The 17822-nt window shown below is 36.3% G+C and overlaps 1 protein-coding gene across 1 annotated transcript in view; it reads right to left on the bottom strand.

The window, feature by feature from the left end:
• The window catches only part of LOC150094553 (serine/threonine-protein kinase 17A-like), a 139977-nt gene extending 127376 nt beyond the window's left edge, over positions 1–12601 (bottom strand). The window contains 1 exon segment of the mRNA XM_090411753.1: positions 12138–12601. The gene's annotated coding sequence lies outside the window, so the exon portion shown is untranslated.
• Positions 12602–17822: the final 5221 nt, after the last annotated feature.

Here is a 17822-nt window from a genome sequence, read left to right on the forward strand (position 1 = left end):
ACTAGAATTTTGGAGAGTGGTGAATGCAAAACAAATTAATAGATGAATTTAAAAAATCAACACTGGATCTACTAGCAGTCACAGAAACAAAAAAAGAAACGTCAAGGTTGCCAGAAAATGAAAGATGGATATATATACTTTTCTATTTAGGGGCAAACCCAAGAGAATAGGGAAAACAAAGGGTAGCTTGCATAATTAAACCAGATCTCAAAGAACATATTACTAAATGGCAACTAATAAATGAAAGATTGTTGACAATCACTATAGATTTTAAATCAGATAACCAAGTATTCACTGTAATTGTTGCATATGGCCCAAATGATAATGCTAATAAAGAAATTAAAGATGAATTCTTTGAACTCTTACAAAAAACAATCGAAGATGTTCAAGAGCATATACTGCTAGGAGACCTTAACGGCCAGGTAGGGAATCAAGTAGATGAGGAAACGAAACAAGTGTTGGGAACACAAGGAGAAATAACCCGGAAAAATAATGGAGAAAGAATAATAAATCTTTGCCTTACAAATAATTTAGTAATAGTGAATACTATGTTCAAGCATAAAGAAATCCATAAGTTTACCAGGGAAGAACCCAGTAGAAATGAAAAATCTATAATTGACTACACCATCATAAGCAGATCGTACTGGAAGTATACAAAAATTGCTAGAGTCTATAGAGGTCCTGAAATAGGCAGTGCCCACTACTTATTAGTATCAAGATAAAGAACTACAAACTAAAGAAAGAAGAAACAGCCATTGAGTATAAAAGTGAAATAGAAGAGAAGATGAAAGAAATAGAAAAACAGATATATGAAGACCAAGATCTAGAAAGCCTATGGTACAGGTTCAAAACACTTCTAGAAACAAGCAAAGAAATTTGTGGTGTATCCTTAAATAATAAACAGAAGAAATATAAAACATCCTGGTGGACTGAAGAACTAAAAGAAATTAAAAAGAAAAAGAAATTGTGGAAGAGATATATAACATCAAAGCTGCAGGTTGATAGAAAACTATACAACAACCAAAGAAATAAAGTTAAAACCTTGGTGAAAGAAGAGAAAAGAAAATGCTAGAAACACTTTGGACATACTTTAGAACAAAATTTTAAAGGAAACCAAAAACTCTTCTATAATGTTTTAAGAAGAATGTAGTCAGAGAAAGAATGTCCCATAAAGTTTATTAAAAATAACGATGGAAAGTTACAAATTCCAAAGACATCATGGAAAGAAGGAAACAGTACTTCTAAGAATTATTGGAAGATGCAGGACATGGAAAAAATAGAACCCTAAGAGCAAGACATGCAAGCAAAATAGAAGATCAAACTGAGGAAATTCATGCAAATGAACTGTTAGCAACAATAAATAAAATAAAACTGGGCAAATTAGCAGGCCATGACCAAATAACACCAGAAATGTTAAAAAAATTTAGGAACGAAAGCCATAAAATTTATTTTACACCTATTCAATGTTGTATGGAAAAAGAAAATTATTCCCAAAGACTTGGAAGAAAAGAGACAACTGTAAATCTGAAAACCAGAGGAATTTCACTTTTAAGCGTTCCAGGAAAATTGTATGCCTGTATTTTACAAGAGAGGCTAAGGAACCAAATAGAGGATACACTGGATGAAATGCAATATGGCTTTCGAAAAAATAGAAGCACACAGGATCTTATCTTCAGTCTTAGACAAATATCAGAGAAAACATTGGAATATGGAAAAGAACTACATGCATGTTTTATAGATTTCGAAAAGGCCTTCGACCGAGTTCCCAGACACTTAATATGGCAAACATTAAAGAAAAACAAGATAACTTAATAGCAGCCATTCAAAGCCTCTACAAAAGTAACAGAAGTTATGTAAGAACCTGTAATAATAGATCAAAAGAATTTGAAACAAATGTAGGAGTGAGACAAGGCCGTATCTTCAGCCTTCTTCTCTTCATTATAGTAATGGATGAAATTTTAAAGGCATGCCAAACAAAAACAAAACAGTTCCACCTAGGATACAGGAAACTTAAAGATACCAGGATTTTCACATGGCTTTTGCAGATGATATAGTGATTCTAGCAAACAGCTGAAGATTTGCAGTACAACATCACCATTTGGTATAAAGAAACAAAGAAAATTAATATGACTATAAATAAAATGCAATGATCATATCTAGAAACCAACCAAAACACACAATAAAAATAGAGAACCATCAACTGGAACAAGTCCACTCCTTTAAATACTTGGAATCATATATACAAGAAGATGGTAGACGAGAGACAGAAACTAACAACAGGATAACCAGGGAACAAAGCTATTCTACACAATGTAAGGCCCATTCCTAGATAAGAAAGAAGTCACCCAGAATACCAAAATGGCAGTGTACCATTCAGTGTTTCTACCAACATTAACATACAGTTGCGAGTCTTGGTGTTTAAGAACAGGAAACACAAATAAACTACAAACAATTGAAATGAAATATCTTAGGAAAGTGGCACAAAAAACAAGACTAGACCGAATAAGAAATCAAACTATAAGAGACAGCCTTCAAGTTGAATCTCTGAACCAATTCATAACAAGCCCAAATGAGGTGGTTTGGGCATCTTAATCGAATGAAAGAAGGAAGAATAGCAAAAACTATATACGAAAGCCAGAAATTAGTAAAAAGAAACATAGGCAGACCCAGGAAATGTTGGGAAAAGGAAATTAAAGAATAATTGGAAGAGATGGGAATTAACTGGAAAGAAGCAAAACAACAAACCTTGGATAGGACGCCATGGAAATCTCTTTGGCAAAATATCGACACTTAAAAGCACAAGAGATCATAGACAAAAAAGAGTGAATGCATGGAATGGATTGCCAGAATTAGTTACATGCACCGACAGTGAATGAATTTAAAGAGAGATATATCGTGTGTATAAAGTTGGGTCTCACTCACAATGAATCTTCTGACTCCATGGAGATAATGGTATTATAAGAATAATAATGTGGTGATGCTTCTGTATAAGGCAATGGTCACACTACACATGAACTATTATTATTACTATTATTCTTGATACCTCCAAGGAGTCCGAAGACTCATTGAGGGACGACACCTACAACTGTCTCAACCACTACACCGAACCTCTACTACGAATCATTTCCATCAACGCCATCTACCGCCCACCTCCACCACCACAACAACTAGTATTTTTTGTCTGTAAATTGCATGTTCTGAAGGGCCAATTTGTCTGTATGCGGGATGAAAAACCAGAGTTTCCGGGAGAAAAAACCCTGCTACTTCCGTATGAGATCGGCTAACTCGCCTTTGATTGAAATCGTCTAGATAAAGATTCCTCCCGTCGTGATGAGAATTGAACTTAGGGCTATTCCAATCGAAGGGTGCAATGTACCGTCATTCTTCCAATTTTGCTACGGAGACAATCAAAATCATGGCAAGAGGGTAATAGCAATAGCCGAGCCTCAGTTAAAACTTCATTGGCTACAGCATTGCTATCCATTACCCTCCAAGGGTATTAATCACTGCATCTCATGGTCGATTCCTCTCCAATCGATTTTGTGCTTAAATTTGGTCATATAGTTTTTACTTCTTCTTTCACTATGCCTTATCCCATGTTAAATGGGGTCGGCGCACTGATCTTTAACCTTCCTCTTCCAAGTTCTCCGGTCCAGGGCATCCTTCGGACTCCATCCTTTCTCCCTAAGATCCTCTGTCACCTTATGCCTCCACCTGAGCTTGGGCCTGCCTCTTTTCCTCCTTCCCTCCAACTCCATATACTTCACTCGTTTACCAACATACTCCTCACCCTTCCTCTCTACATGTCCAAACCACCTCAGCCTACTTTCTTGTATCTTCTTGCCAATTGGTCCCTCTGATGTAGTCATTCCTTATTCTGTCCTCCTTTGTCACACCACTCATCCATCTCGACATCCGCATCTCCGCTACCTCCATCTTCCTCTCCTGTGCCTTTGTTATAGGCCACGTCTCCATGCCATGAAGCATTGCCTGCTTCACCACCATCTTATACAGCTTTCCTCTTACAACTCACTCTCTTGTTGCATAGGACCCCACTCATCTTCCTCCAGCCGCATGTTATTTGGTGCTATATTTTCTCATCCAGGTCACCATTCCTCTTGACGACCGACCCAAGGTACTTGAATTTCTTCCCTGAAATTAGCCTTTCACCCTGAAGTCGTATGATCATATCCTCGTCACTCCCCGTTGACATATATTCAGTCTTCTCCCTGTTAATTTTCATGCCTCTCTCCTCCAATACCTTGCTCCACTCTTCCAGGGTATTTTCAAGCTTCTCTTGGGATGATTCGCATAGAACAATGTTGTCGGCAAACAGCATGCTCCCTCTTTCTTGACATCCTCCACTAGTACCTCTTTGAACTGGTCATGGATGTACTAGTCGTAGGGCTAAACCAAGGGTCAGAACTGACCCTTGGTGTAGCCTTACGACAATGGGAACCCTTCTGTTATGCCGACACTAGACCTGACCTGAGTTTCTGTTCCCCTTATACATCTCCTTCACCAACCTAACGTACTTCTCCGACACCCCCTTCTTCCTCATACACCCCCATACCTCCTGCCTGGCCACTCTGTCATATGCCTTTTCCAGGTCTATAAACACCATGTACAGCTCCACTTGCATCTCTCTATATTTGCCCAAGACTACAGAAAGTGTAGTCTTGGGCATTCCACCTTTAATTTAACTACACTTCCTGTAGTCTTGGGCATTCCACCTTTAATTGAGATATTTGAAAGATCCAGAGGTTCCTTTAACTATTCACTGAAAGATAGAGTAATATGGAATAAATGTTAAATTCAACAGAGATAAGAGAAGGAAACACAGCCAGTGACAGAAAAAAAGCGGTTTGTCCAATCTAGATATGACCAAAGAGGCAGAAAGAATGGAAGGTTCATCCTCAGAGGATTTAAGGAGAAGCAAAAAGTTTTTATAAAAGAATTAGAAAAACTTTTTTTATAAAAAGAAGATGCCTTTGTTAGATCCTAAATGAAGGAATCTTGGAAAGAAATCATTCATTTTGAATCTAACATATAAAACTGCAAAGAGAATTACCTGCACATCAGTTGTAATTAAAAGTGAAACTTCTTCACTTTATGTAAAATTTGTATTCTTTATTTCAAGTACCTTATATTTAAGCTATTGTGATTAATTTAAGATTTCATTTTTAGTATGTCATGTCTTAAAAGAGGGATAATATGATTTAAATTTAAGCCTTACTTAAGCTATATAAAATTTACTGTGAGTCATCATAAAGCTGATAAGTACTAATTCCTGAAAGGCCTAAAGCTACATGTGTACAGCGTAACGCTGGGGGCCATAGCTTACTCGGAAAATTACGTGGCCATGTATTCTGTGAATCCAAGTATAACGGCGTCGTAAAAACGAAGGATGAACCCAAAGGGTGAAAAGATAAGGTTTGTGTGCAAAAAGGGCCTGAGAAAAAGAGGGCACTCTATAGAAGAATATAAGGGGTTGAGCCCGTATCGGGAGTACTCTCTCTCTTGTCGTAACGTCTTCCTGTTTTGGTGGTTCGGAAGTTAGCTGGCAGTTTCGCGTAAAGGGGGGGGGTGAAGTCTGTGATAAGATGTCGGACAGCGAGCATTCTTAAAAATGAAGTAGGATTCTATGCTAAGCTGAAGGTAAAAGTTCCAGTCCAAGCAGAATCAAGCTGTCGCTGAAAAGTCCCATCGAATTGTTCCTGAAACGCGAAGATTAGAGTCTGTTTTCGACAAAAGGAATGAGGATAGCATAACCCCTATGTTGGTGTGTGGACAGCCAAATAGACGAGTAGTATCCAGATATACACGTGGTGCAGAACAACGCAGAAAAAGGTTGGTAAAGTGCAATTACTCTATTTTTGTGTGAAAGTTCATTAGAAGAGAGAAGATTGTTTACGAATGTGAAATTAAGAACTGTATTCTAAAGAACTTTGTGGACAGTCCCTAATTAGAAAGTTAACCTCGTTTAAGAGTAAGAAGAATTGTTTAAAAGAGATCTTTTATAAATTTTGTATGTGATAGGATTAACTTGATGTGATAAGAATAGTAGAATTTAGTATCTCAGTAACATTAGAATGTTTGTTAGTTTTGTCTTATGAGTAATACTACTGAAAGGGATTTAGCTTAACCTCATATCATTTGCTTTATATCCCAATGTGCAGTTACTATGTTTAGCATGCCTTAAAAGATTGAATTAGTTTAGAATGTGTTAACGCTCTTAGTTCGAGTTTTATTTAGTATTGAGCATAATTGAGTGTATGAATTTTGTATTGTGTTTTAGATATTCCAATAAACATGTCAAATTTACCTGAACCTGTGTCATGCCTGATTACGATTCCAAATTACCACTTATAAAAATAGAACCTATTTTGGTGGGATGGATTTAGAGAGTGAATATAAATATAGATTTAGGTCACGACTGCAATAATCTGAATCTATACGGCAGTTTAAGTAAGATATTGTGCAAGAATCTTCAGACTCTAGTATTATCTTCCTGAGCAAGGATCTTTTCTGCTATAGGATATTGGCTGGCGCAGCAAAATATAAATTTGCCAGTATCTGAATAGGAACCAATCCTAGATATAAGAATAAGATTAAAGTAAGAGAAGAAAGAATAAATAATGAAAGATAAATATATAACAATGGAGCAGCCGGTAGGATTTTGATTGAAGAAGCTTTAAGTAAGAAAGGATAGAATTAAGTATAAAATGAAGTGTAAAAGATATAAATTATATATATAGAATCCAACATTTTTTTTTTCCCACTGTACTTGCTAGCCTAGTTGTCCAAGTGGTTAACGCATCCACTCCAATCAACAGTCTGCAGGTGTAAATTCTGCCGTGTTCATGGATGTTTGCAATTGTCTGTAGGTGGGAAATGAATGCCATCACCAGGTGTAATACTACCATCTGCTAATTGGAAGCCTAAAGTGGCTTGAAAAGTTCCATTTTGATCTCTAAGGGTTTAAAGACTATGATGAACAGCCTATTTTTTCTACCCACTGCAGAGTGAAGGCCATAACATTGGCTTCACTATATACTTAATACTCACTGTACTTAAATCAGGCAATGCATTCCATGATTCAACCGTATATGGCAAAGAAATCACTCATCACCCTCTTTCTCACAGTTCCCTTTCGTAACTTCCAGGGATGGCCCCTTGTCATGCCGCCTTCCTGTTATTCAACCAAGCAAAAGAACTCCCTAGTGTCAACCCTGTAGCCACCTCTCAACAGTTTAAGTCTCAATCATATCACCTCTCCTTCTATCCACCAAACTCTGCAGTCCACACTCCCTCAGCCGATATCCTCATAACTAACATTGTACAGTCCTGACACCATCTTTGTTATCTGCTTTTGTACCCTTTCCACAGTTAATTTACCCCCTTCAAATCCTGGGGACCAGATCTGAGAACAGTAGTCTAAGTGTGGTCTGATCAGAGTCTTATACAACGAAATACAATCAAGCATCAACCCAGATCTCTTGTCTCTCCTACTTCCTCCAGTTTAACTCCTCCCATAGAGTATGCAGCATCCCATTGATGTGTCCCAAACCTCAAGAGCTTACCTTTTGCTGCATTAAACTGATACCCCCATTTATTTGCCCATCTATCCCCTTGCAATCCATGGACAATGTCATTGATATATAGGTTAAACAATATAGGTCCCAGTACTGAGCCCTCTGGAACCCCACTTGTAACCTTCGGCGTCTTTGATATTGCTTCACACAACTCTCTGATACCTATCGGACAGCCAATCCTGAATCCAGTTGACCAATCTGACATCCAGACCCATGTGCTGCACCTTAAATATCAGCTTATCATGTGGCATCCAGTCAAATGGCTTTGCTACGTCTAGGAAAATGGCAGTATATGCCTTTCCCTCATCTAATGCTCTTGTAACTTTATTATAATAGGCTAGCATATTGCTAAAACAAGGTGCCCCTTCAGAAATCCATGTTGACCTCACAGATAACATTACCCTCACCAGCCCAATGCTGTATACGATCCCTCACTACTTTCTCCAAGATCTTAGTAACTACTAATGACACACAAACTGGTCTATAACTAGACACTTCCAGTCTGCTGCCGTCCTTATGCAATGGCACTATCTTGCCTTCCTTCCATTTCATGGGCACGTTTCTTGCAGCCCGACTTTCATTAAAAAGCCAGGTCAAAGGCACTGTCAGTTCCCTAGCACATTCTCTCAAAACTCGTGGTGAAATACCATCCAGTCCCACAGCTTTGCACTGACATCCAGATTTCTCACTGGATTCAAAGATGGTGTCAGGACTGTACATGTGGTGTACAGTCCTGACACCATCTCCAATACTGTACATGTCCAAAACCCACAGAGCTACAGCTCTGTGGGTTTTGGAGATGAACAAATCTGTTAGCAGCCTTACAATATGGTGCATGGTCTTGCTGAAAGAAACAATGATCATTTCTATAGAAATGCCACAAAGTAGGAAACACTGCATTGTCCAGAATACCCATGAAAACTCATGTTGTGAGCCTTAGTTCTGAATGCTTTTGCACAGATTCATGATGCAATTGATGCCTAAAATTCCACATTCAATCTGTGGAATTTTAGGCATATTATAGATAATACTTAAAACTGCCATGCTGACGAATGGCAGTTTTAAGTATCATCTTTCAAAGCACCTTACGGTCACATTCAGCAAGTCTGATGGGTTGTCCACTGCAGGTAGCACTTGCAGTTGACTCTCTATGCTTCCATCTCAGTATCGTAACAGTGGGGTTGGCCCAATTTATCAATTTTCCAAACAGATAGGTCTGCAGCATGGCATCCTATTCCAATGCCTCTTTCAAAATATGCTAGTTCCCATCTCATAACCATTTCAGCCTGACATAATTGCATTGACTTGGAAGCATCATATTCCTCCAATTACACCAGTTTCAAATACGTGACTTGTTACATGGCATAATGCACCTTGACATTGAAGATGTTCACTGACTTCTTTCAAAGCAGCATATTTCCTTAGGGAATGAATGTTCTTAAAACTGGGAAATAAGCATGTTGGGATTAAAATTTCAGTACAGTAAGTTACATGACATTATTTTAAGCTCCAACCTAACATATGAAAATAAATTGTTCTAAAGTCCATTATTGTTAATTTACCAATTACATCAACAGAGAATCCCTGTCTAACAGAGAAGATGGAAAGGTAATTATTCTGATACTCAGTATTTGCAAGTTTATGAATTTGAACAATAAATCTTCCCAATTTTAATATCCGATTATTCGAGTTAGGGTCCCTTCCATCTGGAAACTAGTTTTTCATCTGTCATAATAGAAAAATCGGTCAAAGGACATACAATTAAATAGACAAAAGTACTATGCAGTGGGTAGTAGATAGTTGACTGTGCAGCGTGGATGATAAACAGTGTTGCATTATGTAGAGTTACTGTGATAAGGTCATGTCTTAACATTTACATTCTTCTGCTGATCTAGTGATATGAAAGTTAACATGAAGCAACTGAGACATCTATTTTGCATTTTTAGGTATAGTTATTCTGAAACTACCATCAGTTCAATATGAAATTATAAACTGCTACTGTGTAATGTGAACATGAATGATGCATCTGCTAGTCCTAAGAAAAAACATTGTAATAAAAATGAGTATTATTTCTACATTTTCTATAATTAAATATGCAACCATTTTTTTTTTCTTAATCTCAAATAGTAATTCATAAAAAAAAGCATGACACAGACGGAAAATAAAAATAAGCTTTGCATCTAAGTTGGATGTAGTTGATACTTTCTACATTCTATCCAGAGAATAAAGACACTTTTATCAAATTTCCCTCAATATACTTCAATAATACCAATCCTAGAATCATAGTTTCACATACTTATCTGAAACAGTACTGTTTCAGATAAGTATCTCTATTCTGTAGTTAATTTTTCAATAACAAAAAAAATCTGAAGTTAGTGTTTTAAAGAACATGTTTCTTGATATGTATCAAAAGATCCTCGTTAGGGCCACATCTGGTTGACAGCACAATCATGTTCCAGCTGAGGATGAATGCCAAGAAATACGGATCTAATTATTACTTAGCATCTATAGCATCATTATTATTAGCATGCAGTTTATTTACAAACTATTCTTCAGCTTCTAAAATATTCAATAAACTACACTACTGACATTTTAAAATTTTTCAGTGGTTCCAAAGATTTTTGTTTATCAATTCCCACCTTGATTTAACTACTCTAACTACAGATCATTTTAAACAGATTGACAGAAATTTCAGTGACGTCAACTATTTGTGAGGTCAGTATCGTCTAGCTTCGGTAAGTCCTGGCTGCTTTACTTTGTTGCAGTTTCACTTATGAATGTCTGTAACTCAAGCCCATCTACCTTCCTAAGATTCATGCAAAGTGCAAAAAATTTGCTTTATATGTTGATGCTATAGTTACTAGTCGCGAAATGAACCATTTATTTGTTTTTGAGGATAGGTTTGCAATATGTTCACTGCACATAAAAATTCAAGTTAGCTCACAAGCATTCTTGGCTGCATTTCATTTCTTAGGCAAGGATGATTTTCATACCCGTTCATGTGGTGACACATCTGATATGTGCCCTTCGATTGGAAAAGATCTAAGTTCGATTCTCTTCATGGCAAGAGGGATATTTATGTGGGCTTTTTCAAGTGAAGGTGAGTTTGACAGGTGAATTTTTAAATATATATATAAGAAAAAACCCGAGTTTTGATCCCGCAAAAAGCAGGTAGGCCAAAAGAAAAGCTATTTGAAAGGATTAAAAATACCGTACAGAGTGGTATGAATGAGGATTATTCTTCATAGACTGTGGATTCTGCTGTATTGAATAACTCCACGTTGAATCCAGAGAGTCATCAACAACACGGACATATGCAGTCGGTTTGAAAGAGCTAATTCCAAATGGATCCTTACAAAACACCTCTAATGATTCCAAAGACTCAAGTTTTGAGTGTATTGGGCCAGATGTTCATAATTTTATGAACATCAGGCCCAATTTCGCTTTAACCAGCGCAAGTATTACGTACGTAATCAAAAGGAAATATTTCTTCCCCGTGGGAGTCTACAAACCGTGCACGAAGCAATACGCACGACTAAAGATAGGGTGGCAAATACGATCAATAGGTGCTGCAGTCGTCGCAGACGATAAATTGGTCTGTATAGGAGTTGTGAAAACAAATAAAAGCTATATTTCATATTTTAATCGAAGTAAACTTTAAGGGTTCAGCTAGTGATATATAATAATTCTCTTGCAAGATCTCGTTAATCAAAGCATTTATCGCTAGGCTGAGAAAACTGTTGAAACTAACCTTTAAAACTATTTCATATCGACTACGGGAATTTTGTTTCGAAGCATTCAATAAAATCCCGAAACGAAAGTTTAAAATATATTGCTATTACTTTTTTGTTGCTGTTGAGTGAAAAGTAAATTCGATTCATATTGCATTTTTTATACTATCTTCACTTAAATGCACCCCACTAGCGGTGGAACTTCAAACCGAACTTAGGGAAATATTAGAAGGGGGGGGGGGGATTTGCGGGGAAACAAAACGTCCGTCAGATTATATTCTTAAACTCTCGCACCGCGGAGCGGAATAAACGAGCTGAGTGATCGAAGCTATGTCAAAAAACCTGATGGATATTCGTGAAACATCTAGAACTCTAATGTTATGTGCCAATTTTACCATCATTTATACCACTAGCCATATCGATTCCTTCACAGAACAGAATTTCAGAACTACAGAAATGTTTTAACAAACATATAGCTAACAAACTGATTCTTAGTTAAACTCTCTTGCAAGGCATAACAGGTAGAAACACACCTAGGCATTTCGTTAAGGACATAACGAAGAGAGGCAGAGGTTGGAATTTTTCCCACATGGATGAAAAAGTTGTAATATTAAACTTTATATTTAACAAAGTATGCAAAACATAACACGATAAATCATTTATATCGCTGCAGCGGAAGCACCACATCCCCTATTCCATTATTACGGTAAAATTAACAAAGAGAGAAAATAACTAACTGGAATAAATAGTAAATATAATTAAAATAATAATTTGTACCAAGTAAAACATGTATCAAATATATAGTACTTACGTTTCTGTGAATTCAAACAATGCAAAACTTTTAAACGAAGTTCGTTACTTTCTTAAAATGTTCCTTTTAAACGTGATCAACAAAACAGGATTACACATACCTTCTCAAAAATACATATAAATAAATAAGAACCGTATTACTAGGAGAACATGGAGATTATAGTATGTACTTTAATCCAAACGTTTGAGTCAGAAGTCACTTGACAGGAGCAAAGTAGGACTACGGCAAAGAGGCTGGACAAGAATTTACAGCCGTCGGGTGAACACGCAACTGCTTAGCGCATTAAAAATCACAGGTCATTTAGACAACGTGGATACCAAGACTCAAAATAAACAACACAAACTTAGAAACATGAAATATGTTTTTATTTTGGGGCTGCATTTCACCGTACAGCAACACTATAACCAAAATAAACCACTACTGAAATTTAAAATCCAACGGACACACATCACGACGACACCATGCACAACACTATCCTCGTTCTGTTTCGTAGCGCTTGCCGTTGTACTTTATTGCTGCAAGCGCGCTCTCTAGCGGCAAGCATTTCGCCAGCCGAAAGTTACTATAATAAAACTTTCCAAACGAGGCTCGCTAACCAAACAAGGCAAAGAGAAATTTCAGAAATAATCTGCGGCTAGAATCGCAAAACCAATAAGTTATACAGTGCATTTCTGAATAATATTGAAGAATCATGACATGTTGCACGCAAATGAATTGTTCAGCTGCACTACTTTAATGTAATTTATGTTATCAGTTACTAAGAAATAAATCTATTTAATTATTAATAATAATGAAGAGCCAAAGGCTTCAATTATTTTAAATCTATTTAAAATAATCTTAATGTTAATTTTCTTCCAGTATGAAGTAGTGATGAAAATTGTTAAGTATTATACAATAAAAATGGCATCATATGAAGTTTTCAGTTGTATGTACTTTTCGAAATAATGTCAAGCGTGAAAATTACGTTCTTGATACCAAGTAAATTTTTTAATTAAAAAATAATACGAAAAGAAATTTAGAACTCATTATATATAATAAAACCGAAACGTAGCATAATATAAATTAGTATTTTCCTTCCTGAATATAAGAAACTCCATTGTTTGAGCAGGTGTATATGTTTCCTGAGTCAAATAGGTCAAGGTACTCCTCTGAGTCATTAAAAAGGGCAACCTCCTGATTAATTTGCACAATGTTTGCATAAATGAGTGAGCTGTTGCAGTAACTAGTTTTAAGATATTTTCTGTTACCCCCAATCATCTAACATTTTCGTTATTTTAATGAAACAATGTATATTAAGAAACAAACACAACTAAAATTATTTAGTTAGATAATACAATACATTATGCATAATAAATAAAATATCATGACTAATTCACACATTAAGAAAATTAATATGTCCATTTTGTCCCTAAAGCAAGTATGGAAATGATTCAAAAGAACCATAAGGGTTGCTTAATAATAACATTTTTGCATCGTGACGTCATTCATTATCACAATTCCGCTACATATATATAATAACTCCGTATACAAGATAGATTTTACTGAAATTTAAATTTAAAGTATACATGGGTTAAAAACTCATTTTCTATAAAAACTAGTTGATTAGCCGATCAGAAGTCTGCCGTCGAGTATAATTTTTTTTTTAACAATTTTTTTAAGCGAACCCCAATAACAGCCTGTAGTTATTAGTATTCTTACCATGGATGGGTGAAGAGTTAAGTAATCTGTAAACGCTAGACCAAAGATGGAATTTCTTTATGGCATCAATCCATGTCTACAATGGAATGCGAACTACACAGTGTGTTAGAGTGAAAACGATACGCTAACTACCACTCGCCCAACCATGCATTCGCTAAACTGATAAACAGAATAATAAAATTGCATTTAATATTAAAATTAAAATATTAAATAACATGACAATAGTTAAATTGTAATTAAACAATTATTCCTTTAGTAACGTAAATAGCATTACTAATTTGAATGACATTTAAAACCAGACACTTTCGAAAGATAAAATAAATTGGATTAAAAGAGCGCTGAAGCTATCGAAATACGTCTGTGGTATATGCTAGACATTTACTATTAAATTGCTATTAAATACAATAGCAAATATTAAATCATTACTTCGAGAGATTCTCAAATTACACACACACACACACAAAGGGGGGGAAATATTTCTTCGGTTACTGATTTCAATCAAAAACTACAGTTATTTCTGCCTGCTATATAACGAATGTGTGTACAAACCATTATGAAAAGCAAGGAAATGAGGTGGCTGCTGTCGATACACTCATGGCACTAGTATAATAGGATAAAATATCAATATTATATATATATATATATATATATATATATATTTTTTTTTTTTTTTTAACAATTTTTAACTATATATATATATATATATAGTTAAAAATTTTGGTACGCCGCATTTCACGACAAGATTGCGTAACCAACTCGTGTTTCTGAAACGATGTCGTAACTGGTATAATTCCTAATTTTATCAAAATAAAGGCTATAAAAATCTTACTTTGCTCATAAAATTTACCAATCAGCTACCAAGGCGCTATTGTTAGAAAGGATGCGTTATTCTTCTTCTTACTATTATTATTACTATTACGTGACACCTCCAAAGTGTCTAAGGACTCATCGCGGGAGGGCGGTACTCCTCTTCGTTATACTAAAAAGCTCTTCTTTCCAAATATCACTAAAATCGCTGAACTTGAAGCTCTAGTAAAAAATAATCTCAGTCCAGAACATTTCGACTTATTAGTAGAATTTCTCTTTCATCAGTCAGACATGCTCACTTAAATTATAAACAGAAGTTAATTCATAAGTCTGAAATATTACAGGAAGGAAAAAAAACATCAGTTCGTTCAGCAACTACCCAGCTCTGTCCATGACAAATGGGTCATAGATTTATCTAACCGTTCTTTTACCAGTGATGACTTCAGAGTATTGTCAAAAGATGCAGATTTTGTAGTAACACCTCGTCGATTGCCTCATTTAGACTTCATGGTAGATGTAGAAAAAGGCATTAAGAAATTACGCACGAATAACGCTAACAAACTACGGTTTGAGACTGCTAAGATTTTATAAGAAAGTTATACTTTCTCTTCTAAATATATCTTTACCTGGAAATGCAACTGTTCTGATGGATACTACTGACTATAATCGCAAGCAATGTTTTACTGTGAGGGTGTACTTATAGTATAATCGACAGAGATCGTAAGCAAAGTCAGCTAAACAAATTAAAGAAATTATTAGATCAAACATATTCCTTAGATGCTAATATTATCGAAAGGTTTATCATGCTCGTTCCTCACTCATTTATGGCCTTCCTAAAGTTCACCATCTAATTATTCTATTACGTCCAATATTTGATGCTATTTCCTATTATCTCCTACTCATTATTTGGCAAAATATATTTTTGACTTCTACGAAACTTTACTGGAAAAATCACCTCTTATATACAAAAAAAGTTTTCGATCAAAAAAAAAAAAAAATCATTATGATTTCTTTTCATGTAATTTCTCTGTTTACAAACATACCACTTCAAGAAACTCTACAACTTTTCCCTGATGACACTGCCAGATTATTTAAGTTTACTATCAATGCTTGTTATTTTACATGGAGTAATAAATTGTTTAAACAGATACTTCGAATACCTGCTTTAGCTGATTATTTTATGGAGCACTTAGAACAGTGGTTCTCAAACTTCAGATATCCGCGGACCCCTTCTTAAATTTTCATTATTATCAATTACCCCTAATTAATTGATTAAAAATAAATAAATTAATTAATTAATTAAAACGAATAAATTAATTTAAAATATTTAAAAAAATCAAATATATATTTTATTTGAATTTATATGTTCATGTAAAGATGAGTTCTGGAACGTGTTAGATGAAGAAATGAGGGAATTGGAAGAAAATGAGATGGTGATTGTCGGAGGACACTTGAACGGGCACATAGGAAGGCAGAATAGAGACTGTGAAAGGGTGCATGGTGGCCACGGAGTGGGAATGATGAACCAGGAAGGAGAGAGGGTTGTGGACTTTGCAGTAGCGTTTGATCTGGCAATTGTGAACTCGTTTTTCTTCAAGAGGGAAGAACATTTGATAACATTTAGAAGTGGTAACAACAGCTCACAAATTGACTACAATTTGACTAGAAGAAAACATCTTAAGGTTGTGACAAATTGTAAAGTAATTCCAACAGATCAAGTAGCACAACAACACCGACTGCTGTGCGCAGACTTTAAAATAAGATCGAAGATAAGAACTTCTGGTTTCCATGGGATGAAGACAATTAAGTGGTTTCGCTTAAAAGAGGAGAGTGTGAGGAATCGTTTTAGGGAGAGAGTGTTAGAGAGGATTTCAGGTGGACTGGAAAGTGTACAAGATTGGTGGAAACATAATTCAAAAATAATCCTGAGCTGTGCAATCGAGGTGCTTGGTGAGACATCTGGAAAGATTAGAGAGCAGAAGGAGGGCTGGTGGTGGAATAATGATGTACAAGTGGCAGTGACAGCTAAGAGGAAGGCAAAGCAGAAGTAGGATGAGTCAAGAGTGGAAGAGGACAGAGAGGTGTACAAAGAGAGAAAGCAAGAAGCCAAGAGAGTTGTGGCACAGGCGAAGGCCATGGCATATCAAGATCTGTATGATCAATTAGAAGGAAGGACAGAGAAAAATTTACCAACTAGCGAAATGTAGAAATAAAGCAGCTAAGGACATTTTACATGTGAGGCAGATCAAAGATGCTGAAGGAAGAGTATTATGGAGGGATGTGGACATAAGAAACAGATGGAAAATATACTTTGAGGGACTTCTGAATGAGGAAAATGCAAGGACTCACAGAGGAGATGGGCAGTCTTCTGAGGGGATGGTGCAGAACATCAGTAGAATGGAAGTGACGGAGGCCATGAAGAGGATGAGAAATGGAAAAGCGGTGGGCCCCGACAGAATTCCAGTGGAGGCATGGAAGGCACTGGGGGAAGAGGGAATTGACCTGCTGTGGGACCTGTTCATGAAAGTTTGCCAACAGGAAAATATACCCAAGGAATGGAGGGAGAGTACTCTTGTTCCCATCTACAAGGGTAAAGGGGAAGCACAAGACTATAAAAATTACAGAGGAATAAAGTTGATGTCCCACACAATGAAGATCCTAGAAAGGGTTCTTGATGGTAGATTGAGGGAGGAGGTGGAGATTGCAAAGGAACAATTTGGCTTCATGCCTGGTAGATCAACAACAGATGCTATCTTCGGGTTACGACAGATGATGGAAAAATATCGAGAGAAACAAAGGGAGCTACATCTGATATTTATTAATCTGGAGAAAGCATACGATAGAGTGCCAAGGCAAGAAGTCTGGAGGTGTCTGAGGAAGAAGAAGGTGCCGGAGAAATATGTCAGGTTGGTGCGGGAAATGTACAGAAATGTGAAGACAAGTGTTCGGACCTGTTTGGGACAGACAGAAAGTTTTCAAGTAACAGTTGGCTTGCATCAAGGGTCAGCATTAAGTCCGTTTCTGTTTAATATTGTGATGGAGGTGGTAACAGAGGAGGTGAGAGAAGATGCACCTTGGACAATGTTGTATGCAGATGACATCTTGCTGTGTGTAGATTCAAGAGAAGAAGCGGAAACTAAACTGGAAAGATGGAGAAAAGTACTGGAAGAGAGAGGTATG

Source organism: Typopeltis vanoorti, chromosome 22 (assembly GCF_054136105.1).
Source record: "Typopeltis vanoorti isolate ZY-2024b chromosome 22, IOZ_Tvanoo_1.0, whole genome shotgun sequence".
NCBI lineage: Eukaryota > Metazoa > Arthropoda > Arachnida > Uropygi > Thelyphonidae > Typopeltis > Typopeltis vanoorti.